This window comes from Xiphophorus hellerii, chromosome 14 (assembly GCF_003331165.1).
Source record: "Xiphophorus hellerii strain 12219 chromosome 14, Xiphophorus_hellerii-4.1, whole genome shotgun sequence".
Taxonomy (NCBI): Eukaryota; Metazoa; Chordata; class Actinopteri; order Cyprinodontiformes; family Poeciliidae; genus Xiphophorus; species Xiphophorus hellerii.
This window is the reverse complement of record NC_045685.1, coordinates 5,006,822-5,014,492: the sequence shown is the minus strand read 5'-3', so window position 1 is coordinate 5,014,492 and position 7,671 is coordinate 5,006,822. Positions and strand designations below refer to the sequence as shown.

The window sequence follows — 7,671 nt, the reverse complement described above, 5'->3', positions numbered from 1 at the left end:
CCAGCGGAGCTCCTGCGAAGATCTTCAGGAGTCTAGACAAGCAAAGACACTTGTCAAGTTTTGAATTTACTGCCTAGTAGATCTGTGGTTTATTTTACAGCAAGAAGGGAGGGCACTGTCTGATAGGGTTGGAGACGGATTATTTGGACGCACTGGAACTCAACTCAGGGTGCAGCAGCAAAGACCCAACGCTTCCTCTTCTTCCTCAACCCTGCCTGCATGTTAATGCAGCAGCACGGAATAGAATGAGACAGCCAGCTTGACTGCGAGGCGTTTTGTTATCATAGAAATCAAAGCAACGAGTCTTCATCGCTGGGAAATTTCCACAGATTTCTACAGAAAGGCTCATACAGGTGACAAGAGCTCCCAACTTCACCGCACCGCCTGGAACCAGCGCGTTTTATCCACAGGGGGTGAGCTGCGTGAGACCCTCACTGCTCCTCTTCTTCTTTAATGTAAATTTTCTTTTTCTTTTTTCCATTTTGACGCGACATTTCACTGCGCCGATGTGCATGCGGCCACGCAATGACGCACTTGCGGCTTTTGGCCGCGTTTCAGTGATCTCATTTCGGATTGTTCTCATTTTAAGGGGTGAGTTTAGAGATGGCGCACCGGAGTGTCCCGTTTTCTGACAAGTTTCCGCTGCTGTTTGGTATGTTCGTCATGTCCGCCCGGCTTCACGCGCGCCTCTCCGTGTAGAACCAGACGCGGATTCAGAAGTTGGCCGGGAATAACAATAAGAGGAGTGCGCAGCTCGGAGGACGAAGAGCAGAAGTGACAGCGGCGTTCATGGGGTGCTGGGCGGCTGAATTTACTACCATCATCCGCATCTCTTTGCGAGGAATAAAAACTGCGAGGGGGGTTCTGCTACTGCCCACCCTCTCTTCATCCACACACTTTTAAATTTTTAAAACATTTTCTGTAGTGAATCCAGGCTTCTGGCGCCGCAGCTGCGCAAAACTTGGCCAGATCTGGGAACATTGTCGCTTGTTTGCGCAGCCTGGATGGATATGCGGCTGACGGAGGGAATTTATTATTATTATTATTAAAAAAAAAAGCAAGGGGGGATTGTTATCAGTCCCTCGTCCATTATACCCTCAAAATGGATGCCTACGTCAGGCTTTGGGGACGCCACTGGATAATCGGCATCTGAGAAGCGCTTACAGGCGTTTAAAGTTTGGATAAATCCGAAGCGGCTGACAGGCTAGAATGCAGTCTGCGGCCAAGACGCTGTCCTCAGGTGGAGGGGCGTCGCTCTGCTGCCTACTTCTCCTCTGGATCATCTACTCGCACTTGCTCAGAGAAGGTAAGGGCGCTTCCAGTCAGCCTCTAAACTACTTTGCCAGCAGCAGCAACAACGTCTGTACACTGTAAAAAAAAACGGCCTCATTTTACGGTAAAAAACTGGCAGCTGAGTTGCCAGAAGTTTACCGTCTTTATACGGTAAAAGTCTGGCAACCAAAACTGCCATTTTTTTACCGTATTTCTAAAATACGGTAAAATTCTGGCAACCAAAGCTGCCATTTTTTTACCGTATTTCTAAAATACGGTAAAATTCTGGCAACCAAAGCTGCCAGTTTTTTACCGTATTTCTAAAATACGGTAAAATTCTGGCAACCACAGCTGCCAGTTTTTTACCGTATTTGCTAAATGCAGGATTTCACCGTATTTTTGAAATACGGTAAAATTCTGGCAACCACAGCTGCCAGTTTTTTACCGTATTTGCTAAATGCAGGATTTTACCGTATTTTTAAAATACGGTAAAATTCTGGCAACCACAGCTGCCAGTTTTTTACCGTATTTTGTAAATGCAGGATTTTACCGTATTTTTAATATACGGTAAAATCCTGGCAACCACAGCTGCCAGTTTTTCACCGTATGTTGTAAATGCAGGATTTTACCGTATTTTTAATATACGGTAAAATTCTGGCAACCACAGCTGCCAGTTTTTCACCGTATGTTGTAAATGCAGGATTTTACCGTATTTTTAATATACGGTAAAATCCTGGCAACCACAGCTGCCAGTTTTTTACCGTATGTTGTAAATGCAGGATTTTACCGTATTTTTAATATACGGTAAAATTCTGGCAACCACAGCTGCCAGTTTTTTACCGTATGTTGTAAATGCAGGATTCTACCGTATTTTTAAAATACGGTAAAATACCGTACTTCCTAAAATATTTTAAAAAAAATAAAATGTGGTTTTGCCGTAGTAAATACGGTCATGCTGACTGAGGCATAATATCTACATGAGTGAAAAACACATCCAGACTGTATGATATATTGACATTTTATTGTAAACCCTCCCCCCCAAAAAAAACTTATGGTAAATTACTGGTCTCTGTTCCTACCAGAATTTTACCATACAAATTATAGTACAACAACCAAGGAAGTGTAACTTGTCAAGCATTTCTATACAGAAAGTTATAAAGAAAATAATTTCTAATTAAACAAAAATACAGATTACGAGTAATCCACTTAAAGAAACAATTTCTATTTAAAAAGTCAAGTTAAAAAAAGAACTGATTCTATTTTATGTCCAGTTTCCTCACGGTATTACTGAGATCTGGAAAACAAAAACAAAACAAACAGTATGTGTCCACATAAGAGATAACATATTGTAGAAGACAAAATGGTGATAAAAGGATTCTTGTTCTGGGTTGAGAGTCACAAGTCGCTGAGATCAGACGTTGCTCAGGATGGTTGTAGTCTTCCCAGTCACAGGTTGAAATTGAGACTCGCATGTTGTCAATCGGGTGTTTCCTCTCTGCTGGAAAACAAAAAGAAAAAGTTAGAAAGATGCACTACATGAACATCTTATTCGCTTAAATGTTTGTTTCACCTTTGTTGACTTGCATATGGACACAGGTACTTCAACCAGGTGGTGTGATCATTTCTGACTGAAAATTCAGTAGTTAAACCTTTGTTTGTTGTCAACAGGTGTGATCCTCTGGTCTGCAACCAGACAAAATACACAAACTAAAAACAAATATAACTGTTTTAGGCAATTTATGAAATAGATACTCACCATTTATCTGAGTCTCATGAAGGCCAATAGGTTGTCTTCAACCATTTATGTAAGTTACATTTCCTGCAAGCTAGCAGAAACAAAGCTGTAAATGTGAACACTTTTCATACAGGCAAACAAATTGATACAGCTGAGACAATTTATGCTAGGTTAGTTTTTCTCAGTCACTTTTGGTGCATTTCTCGAGTCATTGTTGGCATTTACAAAACAGTAAGCGCATTTCTCAAAACAATTTGTAGAAACAGGAAAAATAGCATTTGTTTGCTTTCAAAATCCTTAGTTCAGCTCTTAAAATCCTGTCTGTTAACATATCAGTGACTCAAAATAATAAGTTATAGTCTCTCTATGTACAGATAAGACAGTCAAATCGATTAGTCATGAGAAGAGACTACAAAAGGATCATTTACGCCAGTGTTTCTCAACCCTGGTCCTCAACGCCCCCCTGCTCTGCATGTTTTAGATGTGCCTCTACTCCAGAACAGCTGATTCAAATGATTGGATGACAATCAAGTACTGCAGAAGCTTGTTAATCATCCAGAGATACAATTCAGGTGTGTGGCAGAAGGGAAATACCTAAACCTGCAGGACAGGGTGACGCTGAAGACCAGGATTGAGAAACACTGATTTACGCTTTTGCTATAATTTATTCATGGACCATGCCATGGTGATTCAGAAAGAAAAAGACAGAAATGCAGAGAACAAAAAAAGTAGAAAAGGAGCCACAGGACAATCTCCTCAAGGAAAACTGTACAGTGCTGTAGAAATTACATTACATTTTAATTTCCATAGTCACTTTGTTCCTTAACTCCACTGAGGAATCTTTTTTCCTCAGTGGGGTTAAGGAATGAACAGTAGGGTGGGAGGACCTCCATCAGCATCATGTTGTGGGTCTCAGCCATGTCCTGATGTTGGACTGATGGAAACTGGCAGATGTCCTCAGCCTCTTCTGACTCTTCTTCTGCTTTCCTCCCAACTATTTCCTCCTCAGCCTCACTCCTCTTCTTCTCTCTGGCTGTTCACTCTGCCCAGATACTTGTTCATCAGTTCTCAGACATGTAACATTGTGTTGTGTTCTGACTATATAGAGCATAATGTTGCCAACTGATGGTTCACAAGATGCACCTCCAATCTGTTTCAGAAAACTGGTTGATCGTTGGTTGAGCTAATGGTTCATACACTGACCTGTTAGAGAAACTCAGGACTCACTTGGGAGCAATTTACCAATTCAGGACAGATTTAGAAAATAATAGAATATAAATTAATTAATATATGATTCACATTATGACAACTTTAAGACTTATGCATGTTAAGACTTACACAATGAACTGATGCTATTTTGGAAGTTGAGAATTCAACACAGACACGTTGTTGTCCTGTTGTCCTCATTTTCTGTATACACCCTTTATCCTCCGGGTCAAAATGACCCGTCTTCAATAAACCCCCAATATAAGCAGCTTAATTGAATTTTAAACACCAAATTCTATCTTGTATATTGTCACTCACCACAAAATGTGTGAATACTTGACTTTTCCCTCTCCACTTGAATTTCTATAGCTTAAGAAAAAAAATGTGCAAAATGAGTTTCGAATGCATTTTTATTCATCACAGTGACTAATTTTCTTTTACTTTTCTCCAGTGAACAAGAGGATGTACAATACAAAAATATGAAAAATAACATAACCCATTCAACTAATTGGCACATGTAGGGCAGTATGCAAGTGCACAGCCTTTGCAGATATATTTCTTACACCTGCAGCACACAGTATGTGTTTTACAGTCTGAGGGCAGAACTGACATCTCTTCCTCTTACTTGGCTTAGCTGAGGAAGTGGCTGTGGTAGATGGATCCTCAGGTTGATCAGGAGCTGCTGCACTCTGAATAGCTTTCACAACTGCTGCTGAGGCTTCTGTGTGGGGGACATGCTTCCTTCTTTCAATGAGTGGAGTTACAAGTGCCTTTCCTAGCTGCTCCAGGAACACCCTCTTCTTGTTGTGCTTATGAGACATCCAGGTTGGGTTGATCTCTATCCAAATCACAAAGGCATTGTAGGAGGACACATCAATGATGTTGTGGAAGATGACCAGGGGCCAGCGGGCAGTCATTCTTCTGCAGCTATATGCTCCAATCACCTTATCTAGGTTGTCCACACCTCCTTTGTTTCGGTTTTATTCCAGGATGATGATTGGCTTCCTGTCCTCACGGTCACTAATGTCGCCGTCTTTGTGCAGTGTGCTCAGAAGAACTACATTCTTGTTTTTCTTTGGGAGGTAGGAAACTAGAGTGGTGGTGGGTGTGAAGGCAAACTTTGAGGAGAAGACCTCTCTCTCCTTTGACCCAAGCAGTGCAGGTGGGAGCTCAGGCTTGTTCTTTTGAACTGTACCAACCATGGTGATCTTCCTCTTCAGGAGCTGCTGTCCGAGTTCATAAGAGTTGAAGAAATTGTCACATGTCACATTGTGACCCCTCAGTCCCTCTGTCACATCAAGCACAACTCGCAACCCCTGGTTCTTCTCTGGGCATCCACTGGTTGACTTCCCAGTATAGACTTGCATTTTCCAAGCATAGCTTGATTCAGAAGCCACCCATGACTTGATCCCATATTTTGCTGGCTTGCTGGGCATATACTGCCGGAAAGGACAACAACCTTTGGACAAAAGACATTAGCATCAGTGATTAGTATCAGTGTCACAGAAAACAGTCAAAGAAATCAATAGTGAAAATCACTTTTATTACAAATATGAAAACAGATTACCTCTAAATGGAACCAGTTGCTCATCCACTGTTACATCAGGCTCTGGATTGTAGAGGTAGGGCAACCGCTCCACCCACTTGTCCCATACCTCTCTTATGGCTGCAAGTTTGTCTGTCATACGTCTTGCTGGTCTTGATTCACGGTCATCAAATCGCATCAGTCTTGAGTAGGTGTGAAAGAGTTTGACTGGCATTGTGGCTCGGAAAATTGGCCTTCCACTCTCTGCTCACTTCTGCTACTGATTGATCTGAGACACAACTAAAACTTTGTAACATTTTATGGTTTGTAAATAACTCTGTGACCTTGATTTCAACTCCATTTGCCTCACGGGTCATTTTGACCTGAAGACCATCTTTGTACCTTTTTTTGTACAGCTTACATGGAAATGAGAATAAAAGCAACACTGAACTTTTTCTATTGTCTGGGCCAATCTAGGAAAAGTCTTAAAATCTCAAGTTAAAAAAATTACATTTAGGGGATTTTTTGGGGGGGGGGGGGGTTTAACACAGTGGCGGGTCATTTTGACCCGAGGACAACAGGAGGGTTAACATATTTTGATCAAGACGATAAAAGCAAATTACAATTATAAAAGCATAGAAGTGTACATAACCAGCTACATGATGTACAAAAGCAAAACTTGCAAAACTAATTGTTTTGATGTGCAGAAGTGACACAGTAATTTGAAGATTGAACAGGTAGTTTTAAGAATTTCAATTCTGTTCTGAGAGATGCACCCAAACTGAGAAAAGCTGTAAAATATTAATATTTAAATTCTCTTATCTTCAAATCCTTCAACTGTCATGGACCCAGTGACTTTAGTGCAAGTATTTTGGGTGTGAGAGTCAAGAGGTCAAAGGAAAATATTAAATAATATCTCTGATGCCAAGCTTTATACTTCTAAGTATTACCAAAGTATTGAAACAAAAGCTAACATGTTCTTCAGAGATTTAACTTGCATGCATGAACATTTCACACTCAAAGTAATTCAAATTAATTATTGAACCAAACTTGGAAAAAGTTGCTTCTGCCATTAACAATAACTTTAAGCACATGTAGTCTGAAGTAGACCAGAAATATAATCTATGCAGCCGTTCCTACAGAAACATTAATGGAAGTGTTGCATCTGTGAAGATTAAATGTTCCATATAGTAAAAATATCTAGCTGCAGTGCATGTACATAAACAGCATGGCTCAGAAACTACACATTTCTTTGTCAGTTGGTTAAAGTTAGCTAACTTCAGTTGAAACCGTGAAAGGACTCACCTGTGATGTGTTGCCCTTCTCCTCCTGAACGTGCAAAAATAGCAGAAATTTGATTTCAAAGACAGTAGCAGCATCTTGACAAGGACCAGGCCTACTGGGCTCTCAGCACCCTAGTTAGCAACCTTAGTTAGCACAGTGACTTTACTGTGTTGAGTTCAGGACACCACTACAGGAACAGAGTTAAAAGAATCTTGCTGCTGATGCTGAAGGATCAAGCAGCAATGCAAACTAGATAATTATTTGTTTACATGACAAATAACAGTCTCCATTTACTGTAAACCCTACTATTTATCACAATAACAAAATGAAAAACTCTCTAGACCAGGGGTCCCCAAACTACGGCCTGCGTCATTTGGTCTGGCAATGCCGGATCTGGCCCGCCTCCTCATACCAGAGAGCATTCAGTGTATTTTTTCATATATTGTATTTTCTGGTTTGTGGATTCTCTTCAACCACCAGGGGGCTCTTGAGCAGATGTTAAACTAACTTTCCCTCAAATATATACTAGTCAGTCCCAGTCACCGTTTCACTCACGGTTTTTTCCATTTCCATTCTGGGTAAAAATCTATCTAAAAGCGACCGCGAATGTGTCGTAGTCAGCAACCCCCCCCCCCCCCCCCCCCGTCGA

At 41.0% G+C, this 7,671-nt stretch overlaps 1 pseudogene; it reads left to right on the top strand.

Annotated features, from left to right (window-relative positions):
• The first annotated feature begins 1,209 nt into the window (after positions 1 to 1,209).
• The window catches only part of LOC116733071 (HHIP-like protein 1), a 17,362-nt pseudogene continuing 10,900 nt past the window's right edge, over positions 1,210 to 7,671 (top strand).